The sequence below is a fragment of the Macrobrachium nipponense genome, chromosome 44 (genome assembly GCF_015104395.2).
Source record: "Macrobrachium nipponense isolate FS-2020 chromosome 44, ASM1510439v2, whole genome shotgun sequence".
In the NCBI taxonomy this organism is placed as follows: domain Eukaryota; kingdom Metazoa; phylum Arthropoda; class Malacostraca; order Decapoda; family Palaemonidae; genus Macrobrachium; species Macrobrachium nipponense.
Window position 1 is genome coordinate 52,968,186 of NC_087221.1, and position 20,511 is coordinate 52,988,696.

The following is a 20,511-nucleotide window of genomic DNA, read 5'->3' on the forward strand; positions in this document are numbered from 1 at the left end:
ATTTCACTTTTCAGTTATCTGTAAAAGAAATCTATTGAGATGCCTGTTTGTCAGTCCGTAAGCACTTTTTCTCTCCCCCCACAGATCTTAAAAACTACTGAGGCTAGAGGGCTGCAAATCATCAAACATACCAAATTGCAGCCCTCTAGCCTCAGTTGTTTTTATATGGAATGAGGTTAAAATCAGCCATGATCGTGCGTCTGGCACTGCTATAGGTGCCAACAACATGGGCCACCACCGGTTATAAGTTCCACGTTCACACAGGGCGGGGTCAGTCCCTATATGAATATGTAGAATGAACGATATTATTTCATCATAATGTTTCAAGATAAAAAACAATCACTTTAAGAAGTCCAAAAAAATTCTTTTACAAGAGTTACATTACTTCGGTGTCTTTTTTATTATATAAACCTAATTTCGCATAAGTAACTCGACATCTTTTATTCAATATCGTCTTAGTAATTCGACCTCTTTTGTTGAATTTAAACCTTCAAATTTCGCCTTAGTATTTCGACCTCTTTTGTTCAATATAAACTTTCTAATTTCCCCTTAGAACTTCGACTTCTTTTGTTCAATATAAACCGTCTAATTTCGCCTTAGTAATTCGACCTCTTTTGTTCAATATAAACTTTCTAATTTCGCCTTAGTAATTCGACCTCTTTTGTTCAATATAAACCTTCTAATTTAGCCTTAGTATTTCGATCTCTTTTGTTCAATATAAACTTTCTAATTTCGCCCTAGTAATTCGACTTCTTTTGTTCAATATAAATCTTTTAATTTAACCTTAGTAATTCGACTTCTTTTGTTCAATATAAACCTTCTAATTTCGCCTTAGTAATTCGACCTCTTTTGTTCAATATAGACCTTATAATTTAGCCTTAGTATTTCGACTTCTTTTGTTCAATATAAACCTTCTTAATTTCCGCCCTAAGTTAATTTTCGACTTCTTTTGTTCCAATTTATTGTAAACCTTCCTTATTTTTTCCGCCTTAGTAATTTCGACCTCTTTTGTTCAATATAAACCTTCTAAATTTCGCTTTAGTAAGTTTTGGAAACACTTTCTTTTTGTTTCAATTATAAAATCCTTCTAAAATTCGCCTTAAGTATTCGAAAACCTTCTTTTGTCAGTTCTTTAAAACTTTAAATTTGCCTTAAGATTCGGACCTTCTTTTGTCAATAATTACTCCTTCTAATTCGCCTTAGTAATTCGATTCTTTTGTTCAATATAAACAATTTCCCCCTTAATTCGCTTAAGTATTTCGAAAACCTTCTTTGTTAATATAGCTTCCTAAGCGCCTTAGTAATCGAAACTTTCTTTTGTTTCAATATAAACTTTAAATTCGCCTTAGTATTCGACCTCTTTTTGTTCAATATAAAAACCTTCTAAATTCGCCTTAGTAATTCGAAACCTTCCTTTTGTTCAGTATTAAACATTCTATTGGCCTAGTATTTGACCTCTTTTGTGTTCAATATAAACCTTCAAATTTCGCCTTAGTAATTTCGACTTCTTATTTTGTTCAATATAAAACCTTTCTAAATTCGCCTTAGTAAATTCGGAACCCTCTTTTTGTTCAGTATAAACCTTTCTAATTTGGGCCTTAGTCATTTTCGACCTCTTTTTGTTTCATAATTAAACCTTCTAATAATTCGCCCTTAGTAATTCGACTTCTTTTTGTTCAAATTATAAACCTTCTAATCTTTCGCCTTTAAGTATTTCGACCTCCTTTCTTTGTTTCACAATATAAGCCTTCTAAATTTCGCCTTTAGCAGCTTCGACTCCTTTTTTGTTCAATATAAACCTTCTAAATTCGCCTTTTAGTAATTTCGACTTCTTTTGTTTCTAATTACTAAACCTTTCTAAATTCGCCCTTAAGTATTTGCGACTTCTTTTGTTCAATATAAACCCTTCTAAATGCGCCTTCAGTAAATTCGAACGCCTCTTTTTGTTTTTTCAAATAATTAAACTTTCTATTTTTCGCACCTTAGTTAATTGCCGACTTCTTTTGTTCAATAATTAAAACGCCTTCTAAATTTCGGCCCTTAGTAATTAGATTTCTTATTTTGTTCAATAATAAACCTTCCTAATTTCGTCTTAGTAAATTGCGACCTCTTTTTGTTTCCAATATAAACCAATCTTAATTTCGCCTTAGTATTTTCGACTTCTTTTGTTCAATAATATAAAACCTTCTAAATTCGGCCTTAGTAATTCGACTTCCTTTTTGTTCCAATATAAACCTTCTAAATTCACCATTAGTTAAATTCCGACCTTCTTTTTGTTCAATTAAAACCTAAACCTTCTAATTTCGCCTTAGTATTTCGACTTCTTTTGTTTTTTCAATAATAAACCTTCTAAAATTTCGCCTTAAGAAATCCCGATTTCTTTTGTTCAATATTAAAACCTTCTAATTTCGGCCTTAAGTATTTCCGACCTCTTTTGTTCAATATTTTAAACGCTTCAATAATTCAAACCTTTAGTAATTCGACTTCTTTTGTTTCAATATAAACCTTCTTAAATTCGCCTTCGTTAATTCGACTTCTTTTGTTCAACTATAAACGCCTTCTATAAATTCGCCTTAGTATTTCGACTTCTTTTTGTTCAATATAAACCTTTCTTATTTTTCGTTTTTAGCATTTCGACCTCTTTTGTTCAATAATTAAAACCTTCTATATTTTCGCCTTAGTAATTTTCGACCCTCTTTTTGTTCAATAATAACAAACCTTCTAAAATTTTCGTATTAGTAGTTTCGACTTTCTTTTGTTTCAATATTAAACCTTCTAAATTCGCCTTAGTAAATTCGACCTTTCTTTTTTTAGTTCAATATAAACCTTTCTAAATTTCGCCTTAGTAATTCGACTTCCTTTTGTTCAATATAAAACCTTCTAAATTCGCCCTTAAGTGGTTTCGACTTCTTTTGTTTCAATATAAACTTTTCTAAATTCGCCCTTAGTTTAAAATTCGACCTCTTTTGTTCAATATTAAACATTCTAATTTCGCCTTAGTATTTCGACCTCTTTTGTTCAATATAAACCTTCTAAATTCGCCTTAGTAATTCGACTTCTTTTGTTCAATATAAACCTTCTAAATTCGCCTTAGTATTTCGACTTCTTTTGTTCAATATAAACCTTCTAAATTCGCCTTAGTTAATTAGACCTTCTTTTTTGTTCAATATAAACCTTTAACTAAATTCGGCCTTTTAGTTATTTCGGATTTCTTTTGTTTCAATATAAACCATCTAATTTCGCCTTAGTATTTTCGACTTCTTTTGTTTCAATATTAAACCTTCTTAATTTTTCGGCCTTAGTATTTCGACTTCTTTTGTTCAATATATACCTTCTAATTTGGCCTTAGTATTTCGACTTCTTTTGTTTAATATAAACCTTCTAATTTCGCCTTAGTATTTCGACCTCTTTTGTTCAGTATAAACCTTCTAATTTCGCCTTAGTATTTCGACCTCTTTTGTTCAATATAAACCTACTAAATTCGCCTTAGTAATTCGACATCTTTTGTTTCAATATAAACCTTCTATTTTTTCGTTTTAGCATTTCGACCTCTTTTGTTCAATATAAACCTTCTTTTTTTCGCCTTAAGTTAATTTCGACCTCTTTTTGTTCAAATTAATCAACCCTTCTATTTTGCGCCTTAGTAATTTTCGACCCTATTTTGTTCAAATTTTAAACCTTCTAAATTTCGCCTTAGTATTTTCGACCGTTCTTTTGTTCAATATAAACCTTCTAATTTCGCCTTAGTATTTCGACTTCTTTTGTTCAATATAAACCTTCTAATTTCGCCTTAGTATTTCGACTTCTTTTGTTCAATATAAACCTTCTAATTTCGCCTTAGTATTTCGACATTTTCTTTGTTCCAATATTAAACCTTCTAAATTTTTTCGCCTTAGTATTCGAATTCTTTTTGTTCAATATAAACCTCACTAAATTTCCGCCTTTAGTAATTTTCGACATTCTTTTGTTCAATATAAAACCCTTCTAATTTTTCGCCTTTAGTAATTTCGACCTCTTTTATTGTTCAATAATAAAACCTTCCTATTTTTCGCCTAGTATTTCGACCTCTTTTGTTCAATATAAACCTTCTATTTTCGCCTTAGTATTTCGACCTCTTCTGTTCAATATAAACCTACTAATTTCGCCTTTTAGTATTTCGACCTCTTTTTGTTCAATATATAAACCTTTCTAATTTTCGCCTTTTAGCAATTTCGACCTCTTTTGTTCAATATCAAACCTTTCCTAATTTAGCCTTAGTAATTCGACCCTTCTGTTCAATATTAAACCTTCCTTAATTTGCCTTAGCAATTCGAGCTTCCTCTTTTGTTCAATTAAACCTTCCTAAACTAATTTCGCCTTTAAGTATTTCGACCTCTTTTTGTCATATAAACCTAATTTTCGCTTTTTTCTTAAGTATCTCTAAAATTCTTTTCAAATAAATAATATCAACCTAATTTCGCCATAGTATTTAGACCTCTTTTGTTCAGTATAAACCTTCTAATTTAACCTTAGTAATCCGACATCTTTTGTCTAATATAAACCTAATTTCGCCTTAGTATTTCGACCTCTTTTGTTTAAGCAGAACTAATCACGTGAGATCAGAATCGAACTTCTTTAAAGTAAAGGAATTTGCCATCACATTTACGCGCATTATTTCACCGGGAAAGTTAATGTCACAGTCGCCGAGCGATTAATATAAAACTTCGCGACAAAAAAAAAAAAAAAAAAAAAAAAAACCCTTGATAAGGTTCCCTAACTTTTCCAATCGATTCACAAAATGATTTACCGCTGGCGCTGAATTTGGCGAACAGGGTCTAGAAATAAGACTAAAAATAGGACCCTAATTTGGATCGTCCGAGAAGGACGAGGAGACGATCCGGGTTGCTGCTTTCTCTCTCTCTCTCTCTCTCTCTCTCTCTCTCTCTCTCTCTATCTTCTCCCGCAGAATTGTTAACGACACTACGACTACGTGGGATGTTCAATAAACCAACTCATCTCTGGACGGTATTCGGGTCACTTTTCTTGCTCTGACCTCAGTCTGAGTCCAGTACATCCTGAGGATCTCAGGCTGGGTCCCAGATTCCCACCTCCCCGCCGCCCCCATGAGGATCTTACGTTCTGGTCCAGGGGTAGTACTTATCTAATCGGGCACAGGCTCCTTTATAAGGATCTTATGTGCGTCTTTTTAAGGATCTCTTGCCGGGGCCAGGATCCTTCTTGAGGATTCCTTTATGGAGTCCAGGGTACTGACTGAGGATATCTAACCAGAGCCAGGTTTCTTCTTGAGGCTCTCTTGTTAGGTCCAAGGTCTATCTTGAGGACGTCTTGTCAGGTCCAGGATACTGATTGAGGATCTCCTCCTTAACCCTTTCCGGCTGGGAGCAGCCATCAATCCATCTCATACTAGGTATTGAGCAGCCCAACACAAAACCGTAAATATCTTTGTAATAACTTGATATAGCGTCCCCCAACGAATCAGGCTCTCTATTTTCAATATTTCGATTTATATTTTGTTTTATTTAACTACAATACTCCATCTTCCGGTGGAGAGATAACGCACCAAGTGTAAGCAGTTTTAATTCAAATACATTGTAATTAGGTATTCTATTGTTTTCTCACACATCACTATAGAAACACATCATTAACGTGAAGGTAAATGAGACGATGAACGTAGAAATGAGCGAAAACCCGAACGAATTGTTAAGACAAAGATGTCCGGCGGTTTCGGGTATGAGTAGTCAACCGCCCAAGCTGATTATGTTTCTTCTGGGTGACGGTAGGTGGCAGCACTGTGCAGGTTTACACGATTCTATTTCAGCACTAGAAGAAAAAGCGTTAGAATTATGGATAAACTGGCATTTTATTAACCTAATTCTACCTATATTAATCCTGAATGAATGTATGGAGTATATTGGCGGCACATTACATGCAAAAATATGGCATATGCATGTCACTGGTCAGGTGACAGTATCATGCACCTATACAGACCTAAAACAGGCCACATAGAACATGGGGCCCATAGGACCCGGGGAACATAGAACCTGGGAAACATAGGACCAGGGGAACATAGAACCTGGGAAACATAGGACCAGGGGAACACAGAACTTCGGAAACATAGGACCAGGGGAACATAGAACCTCGGAAACATAGGACCAGGGGAACATAGACCCGCTTCCATTATAAATGATGTACTTACTTTTTTATTTATTTACTTATTGATTTGTTAATTTATTTGTTTTTTCTAATAACTGTTCTGCCCCTTAGAAATTTTCCATTAGCTTTTGTCTCTTCTTTTCGAATGAACGCCGTTTTCTTTGGAAATTGAAATGAGTTTTGAAGCTTCTTTGCAATTTTCTTAATTTCAATTTCATTAGAATGGTGTATTTTGATTTCCCACAGGCATCGAAGAAACAAAGGAACACAGCAACTCTAATTTTATCAAGTTATATTGTAAATATATATGTTTGTTCAAAGACAAAAATGTGCCTGAACGTTTGATTATAAATAGAATAAAAGCTTCCATTATAAAAAAAACCAAAGAGATATCAAAGCCATTTTGAAAGACAAATTGTTAAAGCATTTCACAAGAATTTTTGTAACATTGACAGCAATGTATTCTAGATGAAAATGTATGTAGTTCTTGATTTGTTGTAAACTTGTGTAAGTAATTTATTGAATAAAAACTTAGATAGGAAAAAGTATATATTCTTTGGAAGTTTGAATTTCAGATTAAGGATATCAGGTCATATCCAGGCCTCTTCTTTAGGATTTCATGTCTGATCCAGGGTCCTTCTTGAGGATCTTGTGTTGTGTCCAAGGTTCTGCTTGTGGACCTCATGTTGAATCCAGGATCCTGTTTGAGGATTTTATGTTGTGTCTAAGGTCCTGCTTGCAGATCGCGTATCAGATCCAGGATCCTGTTTGAGGATCTTGTGTCCAAGGTCCTGCTTGCAAATTTCATGTCGGATCCAGGATTCTGTTTGAGGATCTTATATTGTGACCAAGGTCCTGCTTGCGGATTTTGTGAGGGTTCCAGAATCCTGTTTGAGGATCTTGTGTTGTGTACAAGGTCCTGCTTGTGGATCTCACGTGGGATCTAGGATCCTGTTTGAGGATCTTGTGTCTAAAGTCCTGCTTGCGAATTTCGTGTCGGATCCAGGTTCCTGTTTGAGGCTCTTATGTTCTGTCTAAGGTACTGCATGTGGATCTCGTGTTGGATTCAGGATCCTGTTTGAGGATCTTATTTTGTGCCCAAGGTTCTGCTTGCAGATCTCATGTTGGATCCAGGATCCTGTTTGAGGATCTTGTGTTGTGTACAAAGTCCTGCTTGCAGATCTCGTGTCGAATCCAGTTTGAGGATTTTGTGTTGTGTCCAAGGTTCTGCTTGCAGATCTCGTATCAGATCCAGGATCCTGTTTGAGGATCTTGTGTCCAAAGTCCTGCTTGTAAATTCCTGTCGGATCCAGGATCCTGTTTGATGATCTTATATTCTGTCTGTTGTACTGCTTGTGGATCTCAAGTTGGATTCAGGATCCTTTTTGAGGATCTTATTTTGTGTCCAAGGTCCTGCTTGCGGATCTCATGTCGGATCCTGGATCTTTTTTGAGGGTCTTATGTGGTGACCAAGATCCCTGCTTGCGGATCTGGTGTGGGATCCAGGATCCTGTTTGAAGATCTTGTGTTGTGTATAAGGTCTTGCTTGCGGATCTCGTGTCGGATCCAGTTCGAGGATCCTGATCTTGCAGATCTTGTGTTGGATCCAGGATCCTGTTTGAGGATTTTATGTGGAATCTAAGGTCCTGCTTAATGAACTCATGTCAGATCCAGGATACTTCCTGAAGTAAGGCCTAATCAAGTTAATGTCCTATGGAGATAGTCTCTTCGAGGTAAGGTCTTATGAAATAAGAATTCCATCAAGGTAGAGACCCAACTGAAATATGATCTTATGCACGTATAGTCTTATCTAGATAAGGCACTTTCGAGATAAGGTTTGTACGTGATCGAGATCTTATCAAGATGAAGTATTATTGAGATAAGGGCATTTAGGGTTAATGCTTTACAGGGATATAAGATCTCATCATGAAAATATGTTATTAACAGGTTTTCTTATGGATACAGCGCCTGTTCATACCTTGATAAGGCCTGGCTAGGCTAGCTAGAACGAGAAAGGAAAAACGTGAACAGGGATGGAAATCCAGATCTTGACATAGAGGATGTAATAGCAACCAAGTAGCATAACTCGAGAAGGTTTTGCTTCTCTCTGCGGAATGAGTTTGCGAAGTAATGGACTGGCTGGCTAAAATTGTACTAGCAGAAGAGACTTCCAAAGAGGAGACACGGGTGCCATCTAGCGGCGGCGAAGTAGATGATCTGGGGAAGTCGTTGAAGGCGGGATTAATTCAGTTAATAAATCCGTCCGATTCGTTGCTTGATGTACCTGTAACGTATGTAACAAAACAGTAGAGATAGAGGCGACAGCTTAATTAACCGAGCCTCTGAAAAAGAATTTTTTAAAAAGCTGCACCGGCAACATACATTCTTACACTCCGTCTCAGGCGAGCTAAAAATAGAGACTGATCACTTTAGTTTTAAAGGTGGAGCTAGCTGCTTGCTACAGCCGTGATATATACGTAAGACTGTGGTTCTAGAGCGTTCATCATCTCAGAGAGAGAGAGAAAGAGAGAGATTGATTGATTGTAGGTTTTCTGGCGTGACAACTACCAGGGTCACCGACGCCGTGAAAGAGAGAGAGAGAGTTTCGATGATATCAGTAAGGATTGATAAAAATGAGCAGCGTTTTCGAACGAGCGCAGAAGTGCGAAGAAGACTGGAGGTGGAATGGCGTTTATTTAACTAATAATCGAGAGATTCAAGCGCGTTTCTCTATTATTTCCTTCTGCTCTCTTCCCTCTTTCACATACTCTCCCTCCCCCCTCGTCCCTTCCCCTTCACCCCTCCACCCCCCCCGGTCTTTCCATCTCGAACTTCCGCGACTTCCCTCCTCTAACAACACTCTCCCTCCCCCCCATCCACACACCCCACGCCCCGCTTCCCCCTACACCCCCACCCTCTCTCCCCTCTGCATTTCTATTTCTTTGGTCTATATTTTTCCCTCATCCTCCTCCTCCTCTTTCTCCCTTAATCCTTCAAACTCCATCTCCATTTCTGCCTCTTTTCGGGTCTCCAAACCCCCCCCACTCCCCCCCCCCTCCCACCCCAACACCACCATTCCGTCCACGAAGAGGCAATTTAATTCGAGGAGGGAATCTCATATGTAGTATCTCCCCCCCCCACCTCCCCCAAAAAATTATAATAATAAAAAAAAAAATAATAGTAAAGGAAACTGGACGAGCCAATTTGGGCAAAGCACGAACGACTATCTCCATGTTTGTTCAGAAGAAAACTATAATTTGCATATGTTGAGAGAGAGAGAGAAAATTCCTCACATTCAGCAGGTATTTTTAGCGTTTCTGGGAGAGAGAGAGAGAGAAAATTACCTCACATCAGCAGGTATTTTTGGCGTTTCTGGGAGAGAGAGAGAGAGAGAGAGAGAGAGAAAATTACCTCACATTCAGCAGGCATTTTTAGCGTTTCTGAGAGAGAGAGAGAGAGAGAGAGAGAGAGAGAGAGAGAGAGAATTTCCTTACATTCTTCAGGCATTTTTAGCGTTTCTGAGAGAGAGAGAGAGAGAGAGAGAGAGTAAATTACCTCACATTCAGCAGGTATTTTTAGCGTTTCTGAGAGAGAGAGAGAGAGAGAGAGAGAGAATCTCTTCACATTCTTCAGGCATTTTTAGCGTTTCTGAGAGGGAGAGAGAGATAGTTAAGGAGCTACAAGGATTAGGATGCCTCAAAGACTTGTTAATTCATCCGAGGAGGAGAGAGAGAGAGAGAGAGAGCAAAACAAAAAAACACCATCAAGAATGGGTTTTACCCTTCGAATAACAATAAAGAGAATGAGTCTCCCCTGAGGAAACTGGGGTGGTGTCCGAAACCTTTGATGACACTAATAGGAATGACGAACACACCTGCCCTTCTATTTCTTGCTCCGCGAAGCCTTTGTTTCTTGGACGAGAAACACTTTTATGATAACTCTTAGGCAAATAAACAAGGCCGCGATGAGGTACCGCAAGGAAGGCCGTTGAGCCTGTATTTTTTGCCTTATGTTAGCCTTCTATATAGCCGTATATTATCGTTGTAGCCTCATATTTACTCTCTGGTCATAATTATAATAGCTTTCCAAAATGACTAACCATATTTTTCTCTCTTGATTTATACTGATTTTCCCCTTGTCTATCCCTAAAAATATCAGAAAGAGCAAGCAGAGGTCGATTAATAGTGCCCAAAACTATACCAGGAAAACTAAGGAAAACGCATGACATTAATCCACTACGCACCAGCATCGATAATGTAGCACTATTCAGTGCGTTGCCAGCTCAGCTGAGGAATATATCAGGAGTGAGTGTAGATGTGTTTAAGAATATGCTCGACAGATATCTAAGCTGCATCCCAGACCATCCAAGATTGGAAGATGCAAAATATACCGGAAGTTGCATTAGCAATTCCCTGGTAGACATTAGAGGTGCCTCACACTGAGGAACGTGGAGCAACCCGAACGAGATGTACGGTCTGTAAGGTAAGGTAAGGTCTTATTGTGCTGTCTTTCAGGTTTTCTATTATTTTTCTACCCTTCCATTTCCCCAGTTCTATCCTGTCTTCCTGGTATTTGTACTGGTTTTCTATTTTGTTCTGTCCCTCCTGCCTGATATGTATATTTAGTCTTTAATCATCCTTTTAGCCTTGCAGTATCCTCTTGTTTTCTTCCCAGCCTATACTCGTTTTTTTTCCATCTGTCCAGCCGCCTGTGGTGTTTGTGTATGGTAACACTACGTCCGGGGCTTTAGATAGTCACATTCAGCTTACATTCAACAATAATAACAATATCCTATTTCGAATACTAACGGTGTAATTCGCATACAGTTAATTATTAAAACGCTTTTCAGTTGCAAATGTACACCCAAATATCCTTTTATTTACCTAAAATTTACACATAGCGTAACTATTTAAAGCCCGGGAAGCAGTGTTACCATGTGAAAACACCACAGGCGGATGGACAGATGAAAAAAAAAAAAACAGAGTATAGTACTGTGTTTGGTCTCTTATTGTATCTCGAATCTTACCTGGCTTTCTTCTCACAGTCCTCATCGCTGTTTTAGAACTTGTGTTTTCGTTGGTTTCCTCTCGTCGGTTCAACAGTTTTAATACTGTATTTATACAGTATTTCATAAATCTTTCATTTTCTCAATTTTCCTTTAAAATATCTCAACAGGACAATTATGAAAGGGGGATCACATATGACGAACCTGTCCACGGTTAAACTTTTCTCACACCCTGTATAATTGCTGTTTACATTTTTACCACAACAGGACGGATGAAAAAGCAGTTATTGTTTCTGGTACTGTTATGATATCACCGGCGGGTGAGGAATGACAGTTATTGTTGCTATTGTTAGACTCGACGGAATGAGATGGACGAAAAGCGACTACTGCTTTTTCCATAAAATTGCGGGCAGGAGAATAGATGAAAATCAGCTAACCCTATCATTTTTCTCGCTCTTGTGTCGCCGGAGATATTTGGCTCCAAAACACTAAGCTGTAATCCAGTGGTTCTTAACCTGGGGGACGCCGTCAGCAACTTCCAGGGGAGGCGCGAAACCTAGGGAAAAATTAAAACAAAAAAAAATATCTAATTAATTATATTCGTCATTCTCTTAACAAGAATGAGGAACTATTATTCAGACGTTTATGAAAAAATGCAAAAGTATCACCTTATATAGCGTTACTTTCCTAAAGTCTACCACTCTAGTTAGCCTCGCTGGGCTCACCATGTTTTGTAATTATTGTTCTTCCTTCCTACCACTCGAAACTCCTCTTTCCCATTTTTTTTAATTCCTTTAAATCTGGGAAGGAATTTTACTCATAATGCAAGGGTGGCGTGAAAGAAAGGACCAACTCTTAGAGGGGGCGTGGTAATGACAAAGGGTAAAAACCACTGCTGTAATCTTTTCACCAGCAGGAGACAGATGTACCCCAGTTATTTTTTTATTATTTTCCATAGCTATCATTATCTTTCTTTCTAATAATCTCCGGCAGCAGGAGACGCTCGAAGTTCATCAGACCTTCCCGACTCTTCTATAACTGCCAATTAACACGATATCGCTTTTATATCGACGAATTACGAGATCCGCTAATTCCCCGTGGGAGAGGCCTTCGTCTCGGAATTTCCATTCCCTTGGAAGAGTAGAGAGACAGAGAGCTCTCCGCTTAATTAGGTCATTAGTCCGAAATATCTTGACGCGGTGGAGTCTGGACGACTTGACTTGTGGGTGTGGAAATAGGAGTATCGTAGACAGCCATGGTTTGGGAAATAAGGAGGAGGTTATTTCGTTGTTAAGTATTTACTTGAAATTTTAATCAAACTGAAATGTGTTTGAAATTAAGGATAATTTGATCAGTCAGGGATTTATGCCCATGTTTTAGTAATAAAACAAAGTTAGAGACCTATATGAGATCCAAGTGAACCCGGTTTCCAAAACTCTCCCGAAGTAAGATAAAAAAAACGAATAAAAACTTTAATTTGTAAAAAATATATATGTATAAATAAATTAGCGAAAGGAAGAAAGATAAATTTATTTTATTATAATAAATGAAGGAGTCAATAAACAGATGAATAAACGAATGAGTTATGATGGCGAGTGTGCAGTTCAAATGAATAGATAAAAGTTTCTATTAAAAAGAAAGAAAGAAAGAAAAAGAAAAAACTTCGTCACGGGCTGCTGAATAGCAAAAGCCCGTGCCGGCATAAGGCTGGCTCAATCTACAGCAAGCAAAGGTAGATCTAGGGTACTATTCCGCGGCGGCCTACACTAAGGCAGTTGCGGTTTTTCAATGCAGTCTTACCTCCTGAACAAGAATTTTAAGTAATATTTATTCGGACGACTGTAATTAAACCCCCAGGGGCCAGTACTAAACACGGCGAAATACATTGGACGCCCCAATCTCTAGTGGATGTCGTATCCGCGGTTAGGTTCCTTGCAGTCCATGCGGAACTATTCTGTAGAAATACCCAAGCAAGCAAAAAAAAAAAAAAGAAAAAAACTACTTATTCGTTAATAAAACTGATGGAGTTAACAAAATTCAACTGAAGCTACCCGGGGAAATATTGATGAATATGGCGACGGTTATTCAAGCCAGTCTCTGACATGGCTGCGCAGTCCCTAAGTCCACGCCAGTCCTCTTGTATCCATTTCAACACTGCCAAACCGTGCTGAGAATTTAAGCACTGTTGTGGACCTCATGACTCCGCCTACCAATCTCGTAGGCTCAAACTAGAATAAGCACACGTGGTTGAAATTGTTAGGAGAGGGTGGAAAGTAAGATGGAAGAAAGAAAATATGAAGGAAGTACAATATAAGGAATGAAAGGGACTGCAGCTTTCCAAACTGACTTGTGTGAATTACTCTAGCTATCTCTCTTCTTTGAGTATTATCTCTAGTAATGCATAAAACCTAAAAACGGTGTTACTTTGGCAGGTTATCTACTCGGAGCTAGTACTAATCATGCCGGAAGCGCCTTGGGACGCCGTGTTAAGTACTAGCCCTCTGGAATCAAAATATCGTTTATTAATATAATTTGTTGACCACACAATATGGAAATTGGTGTATATCATACTTTGATCACCGAGGGGCTAGTACTAAACACACCGTCCCAAAGAGCTTCCGCTATGTTTTTAGTACCAAAGTCTATAAACCTTGTTTAGTACTATCACAGCGTGGATAGCAAGCCAAAGTAGCCCCTTAAAAGTTATGAGAGAGAGAGAGAGAGAGAGAGGCCTCCCTTGACTTCTATGTACAACCCCACCTTTAATATACATAATATCCTTTACGTTTGAAGTCAATTTGCATTCGGTTACTCGCTCGAGTAAACTTGACAGGGGTGGAGAGTGGAGGAAGAGTATTCATTAAAACACGAACTTTGACGGATTACGAAATCAAGAAGGAAACTTTTAATGGCTTTGCGACTGTGTTTAACGACCTCAGAATAGCTGGAGATTGGTCTCGTCCCCTAGAAATAATTTTGGGGGGTGGGGGAGGGTTGGGGGTTGATTTTGTCCGGAGAATGGTCCGTTAAGAGGAGCACCAATCTTCTAAAAGATGTTGCGTTCAGTTGCCTTTCTTAAGAATATTTTCACGCTTGTAAAAACATGTCTGTTAGTATTTCACAGTGTCTGTGAACATGTCCACCAGTGTTTTATCCTATCTAAATATGCTTGTCAGACAATCTTTTGGCTGTGTTGATGTCTGTATAATTTTTTTTTTTTTTTTTTTTTTTTTTGCCTCTGTGAACTTGTCTGATGGTAGTTTTCTTACACTCAGTGCATGTTCTATTAGCATCTCTCAGCCTCCTGCCTAAATGTCTGTTAATCCTGCCAATAGATTGACCAAGTAAAATCCCTCTTGCTAAAGATATTACTGTTCAGAAATTGTCCCTTTTTCAGTGTCAATGATATCAAGGTGTACAATTATTATTTATATATATATATATATATATATATATCTATATATATATTATATATATATATATGTGTGTGTGTGTGTGTGTGTGTGTGTGTGTGTGTGTGTGTGTACACATAAATATATACATATATATTTCCTTTTCCTCAGCTATATTCTCTCTCTCTCTCTCTCTCTCTCTCTCTCTCTCTCTCTCTCTCTCTCCATATATGCGCACCCCTGCTATTCTTTCCGCCACGACTGTCCCTCCATAAAGAAATTTCAAAGTAACCTTACCTTTAATATTGAATTGCTTAAGAAGCATTTCTATATTATCATGGTCCAATTAATTGAACTGTAGTAGTAGTTGTTGTGGTCTGGACTTGCCTTTGAAACGGCTCCCTCCAGCGACGTCTTTAGAATTCAGATATGGAAAAAAAATCGAAGCTAAGGTCCACCAGAGATCAGAACAGTGAACCTTAATCGAAGCCATCCGCCCTTGGTCACTGAACCCTTGCTTCCGGCGAGTTGCTGCTTATAGACGTCCTGGTCGACGGAGCAGAAGAAGAAGAAAGCGTGTGGTTGCCTTTTTGACAAAGTCCTGACTCTTCTGGACTTAAGGCTTCGTGGGGGTTTCCATACTCAGGTAGGCTTATGTATGCTCCAATTGGTTCTTCTGGATTAAAAAAAAAAAAAAAAAGTGATGAGCGAGCCGAAACCATTCTTCAACTTTGTGGTATTCCATTTTATTTCCTTTTTCGCTCTGTCTTTATCGTCTCTTCTTTCTTTCTTTTTTTTTTGGCCGTATGCTTTTAGTCGACAAAAGTCGCGCTTCCTTGGTTGTTGTCACTAAGGATTAACTGGATGACTCTGCACTTCTCTTTTAAAAGCATTAAGTTACCTGGAAAATGTTGAAAGATGTTTGTTTGGAGCATAGGGGGAGTTAAGCCATCACTGTGTGTTGCATGTATGTTTATACGTTAATAGATATCATGATTTCAGATGATACCCAATAACTAATAGGTACACACAACCGCTATGACAATCGATGTTTTGACATAAAGAATACAGATGCATCTTTGTAGAAATCATATGCGCCGGTAAACTAATCCCCTTGTTGTTTGTCAGTATGGGTACTTACGCGTTGACAAAAACTACTTTTTTTCCTGAACTTATTAAAATCATTTCAAAGAACGAGCAGTCCTCACTGTTACCAGTCCCAGGCTACTAAGTAGGCCTAAGGGTTGGAGCCGATGGTTAATGCCCCTGCTTTGAATAAAACTTAGCGTCATTGCCAAGGAGGTCAGTGTGAGTTTTATTCAAAGTAGGGCCATTTACCATCGGCGCAACCCTTAGGCCTACTTAGTAGCCAGGGTCTGGTAACAGTAACAAGAATTCCAATCAACCCTTAGGCCTACCTAGCAGCCAGGGACTGGTAACAGTAACAAGAATTCCAATCAACCCTTAGGCCTACTTAGTAGCCAGGGACTGGTAACAGTAACAAGAATTCCAATCAAACCTTAGGCCTACTTAGCAGCCAGGGACTGGTAACAGTAACAAGAATTCCAATCAACCCTTAGGCCTACTTAGTAGCCAGGGACTGGTAACAGTATAACAAGAATCCCAATAAGTATAAACGACAAACAGGTACAGTGGGTTTTACTATAAGTATCACGAAACGGCAGAAATGAGAACACCTTATAATATCGAAATCCAAGTAACCCATCTTAAGTTCTATCTTTGTCACGCGGGGCGCACTAAGCACTTAGACAAGTTTGCTGGTTCTTTTTTCATTTTTTTTTTTTTTCTGAGGTCATTCTTAACCGATGGAAACCTTTTCTTGGGCTTCTTCCAGGCTGGAGTATTAAGTGAATGTGCAGAGTAGACTCGACTCTGCGGACAATAGGTTAAGCCCTGTAAGGGAACGGACGAAAAAAAAAAAAAACATATATGGTTTTGGCTCTACTTTTTTCGTAATTTCTACGTCTCTTTTTTTTACTTTGTGTCAGCTGTCGGATTTAGCCATCTGTAAATGACAGAGCCTTCGCTTTACGAGCAGATACTAATTAGTTATATGTTTCTATTTTTGTTTTGTTTGTATGGTGCTTTAACGTTGCATGGAACCAGTGGTTATTCAGCAACGGGATCAACGGCTTTACGTGACTTCCGAACCACATCGAGAGTGAACTTCTATCACCAGAAATACACATCTCTCGCTCCTTAATGGAATGGCCGAGAATCGAACCCGCGACCACCGAGGTGGAATTCCAACACCATACCAACCACGCCACTGAAGCGCTCGAGGCTATATGTTCGAGGGAGACACAAAGACGCAAGTCCTATATCCTCCGTCACTTACATAGGCGAGTAGCCCCACTAGACTGACGTCAGCTGTTTGCCTAACTGGTAAAGACAGCGAACTCTAGGTCAAGATATCGTAAGAACAGTATGTATAAACAGTTCTTGTTCAGGTGACAAGAGTATCTTAGACTTTATTTTTTCCTTGGTATACTAGTTCCGCCTAACACCGTTCTCTGTTGCAGTCTCGAGAGTAAATGAAATTTAATTTTTTCTGATGCACGAGCACCTTGAAATTATTATTATAACGTTCATCGCTTAATAAGTTTAGTTTAAAGAATGATTCTGTGAACTTGTTTATAGATATATTGGTGACATTTTGTAGGTAATATTTGTGTTTAAAAGGGTGTTAACGGCAGTTTTTTCACAGGTTTAATGTAACCTGTTCATTCGAGACACAGTTTTGTTTTTCCAGACTGCCCGAGTTGACCAGACTTGGGTTAAAAACTGGTGTATTCATTTTTCTGAGGGCTAGGGTTCAAAACAGCTTCGATAACGAAAATAAAACAAGCGAAATCGGTTTAAAAGAAGAAAAATAAAATAAAGTTAGAGTTAAATAAAATAAAAAATCGTCGTTTCCTAGGCTAAAGCCGATCTCGACCGTTTATTCAATTTTCTTGTTCAGGTCACCAGCACAACAAGCGAAGAGTGCAAACTTGTTCGCTTGAATTTTATTTGTTTGCCGCATCAGCCATTGTTAGTTCGATTGTCTTTTTTTTCACCTCATCGTGAAATGAAATGTCATTTGGTGTTGTCCATTGAAAAGCTACGAGCCACTGTTTGGGTTTTTTGCTTGCTACATCCTTTGAGAAGCTGCCATCCATTGTTTGTGTTTGTCTGCTTGCTTGCTTACTTATCGCACTGTCCTTTTATCCGTCTGTTTATTTACCTCTTCACTTGACTTGCAACCAGCTATCATTTGTTTGTTTGTATCCCACCAAAGAGCGACTCCTAGGGGTTTCTGAAAAAAGAAAGAATTCGATTCGATATTCTTTTCGAATGAAACTATTTTTCATAAAATGTTCGACTGTGTATACAACACTTTACCTGTCTGAGATATCTTCTGATTTCCTTAAATTAAATGGTTCAGTAATTCCGTGTGTGTGTGTGTGTGTGTGTGTGTAGTACATCGAAATGCAAGCTATTAGCAAAGGTTGAAGCATATATTTTTTTCTATAGAAACCTTAATAAGGAATCTGCTGAGAAACCCATACCCGAAATTGTTACTGGAATTTCCTTTGCTTGACAGGAATCTCTTCAGAATCCTGAAATCGAGGCTAATCATGACATTTCCTTCGCTGGACAAGAATCCCTATCTCTCGAAAATCCAGTATCTAAACCTTATAATTAAATTTCCTTTTGCTTTATATATATATATATATATATATATATATATATATATATATATATCTATATATTATATATATATATATATATATATATTATCGAGAATCACATGAATGAAGAATCTTAGACTTGATATATAATTTTCTCTCTGAACTGGAATTTCTTAAGAATCCTAACGTGAAGTTAATCCTTAGCCTAAGAGGACTTTTTTGAAAATATCATAATGGAGGGATATCGTGTCATATCCTAATTTTAACTGGAATCAGTTGAGCATCCTAGACCTATGTGACGTACGTCAATCAGTCCATTTCCTTTCCTGAACTTGAATCCCGAGAGATATCATTTCCTTGGTGTCTCTTGACATTCTCAGATCTCAAGTTAATCGTCATTTCCTTTTCGTAACTGGAGTCTACTTTGATTCCCATAACTAAAGCCAATAGCATCGTTCCATCGGTATCTTGTGATTTGGATCCAGTTGTAGACTTGCGCACCAAATTAACTGACCATTTTCCATCTGGCAATATATAATATATATATATATATATATATATATATATATATATCTATATATAGATATATATATAATATATATATATACACCTTGAAACCGATCGAGAAAGCTTTGCCAACCCTTAGGATCAGTCAAAGAGTGCTGCTACAGCTTTTTACATATTTAAAAGACTCGCCGCCTTACAAATAGGTGATTGTCCGCTAAATTGTTACTATTGTCTGGTCGCTTTCATAATGAAAAGTTTTCGTACTGTACTACAAAGTGAGTAGATATGTTATGGAAAGGCATTAACGAGAACGAAGCACAGGACAGAAATCGATGGAGACTACTCATTCACAACGGCGACCTCATAAAATATGGGTTAAAACAGTTTGGATAGGCAACTTGATTTATGATGGCGACTACCCTAACTCCCTTTCAGCTTTCACATATAGCTTCATGATTTGGCAGTACATTGAAAGCAGAATTCATAACAAAGTTATTGGTGGGTTAGGTTATTATATTACTATTGTGTAAAACCAAGAGATGTAAATTCATTCGTGAATAATTAGCCTAATAATAATGAGGCATAGTGCTAAGCTGTTTATGATGTCGGATCCTAGACGCTGCTTTCATAAGAACTTTATAAGGGCTTTGGAAAAATTTGCTCCAAACATTGAACAATGAAAATAATTTTAATATTGAAGATAAAAACAGGATAAGTGCTACCGCAAAGCATCTTGACAGAGCAGGCAGAGAATAAAGAAACAAAGTGAACGAATTATTGAGGTAGGCTATCCTGAACAAATTGCCTTATAGTCCAGCTGTTCTCGGTAAAAATATGGAGGAATTGTTAAAATTTTGTTAAAAGCGCCAAATTTTGCACATAGTTAGCTTGAGGTGTAATTTTTCAAATGTGATATACCCCCATTTGATATCTTTCCAATATGGCCACTTTTTTCAAGATGGCCACCAAAATTCAGGAAAATGCTGGTATTCGAAGGTTTTTCATTGTATATTAAAAAATTTGGAGTCTGAACTATATTTTCAAGGATGTTCTAAACAATGAGACTAAAAATAAGCACAGCAGAACAATATGTAACCAGCAAATGTCCATTTAAATTCTGAAATGAGGCAACCATTTTGAAAAATTGCTCAAAATATTGTTGTTATCTTAGTGTCTCAAATGTTTCTAAAGCTCCATATATAATCTGCTCAATCAGTGTAAACTGATACGACATTAGTCTTTTATAAATAAAATCATCAACAACGATAACATCTATAATTATGTTGTCATAATGTATGCAGTGTTTCATTTACTGCCCTACTGTTTTAGTTCACTCTTTACTCACCATGGTGATTTGTTTATATTTGTTGTCATGTTCTTACTAACTGTTGTTCATTCATGCAGAGATTTAGAGTGTTTTTTTTTTCCTACAGGTTGCTGTTCTACTGCTTGAAGAGACAGCATTGTTCATTACTATGCCTTTCTACAGAACTGTGTAGAGACCAGTGCTTATTAGCTTGCTTTATTGGTAATGGCTTAAACTCTTTCTATGTGCATACTAATCCTAGTAAACAGAGCTTTGTAAAGTACAAATTCTAACAATGGCAGAACCACAGTTTTACTGGGACAGGTGCATTCTTTGTCAACTGGTATAAAAAGGATCCCATTCAGCGCCCTACCTGTGGCAAAACACATGATTCGGGTGCTGGTTACCTCACCCTATCACAGAATATTCAGAGGATTGCCTATGAATATTCAT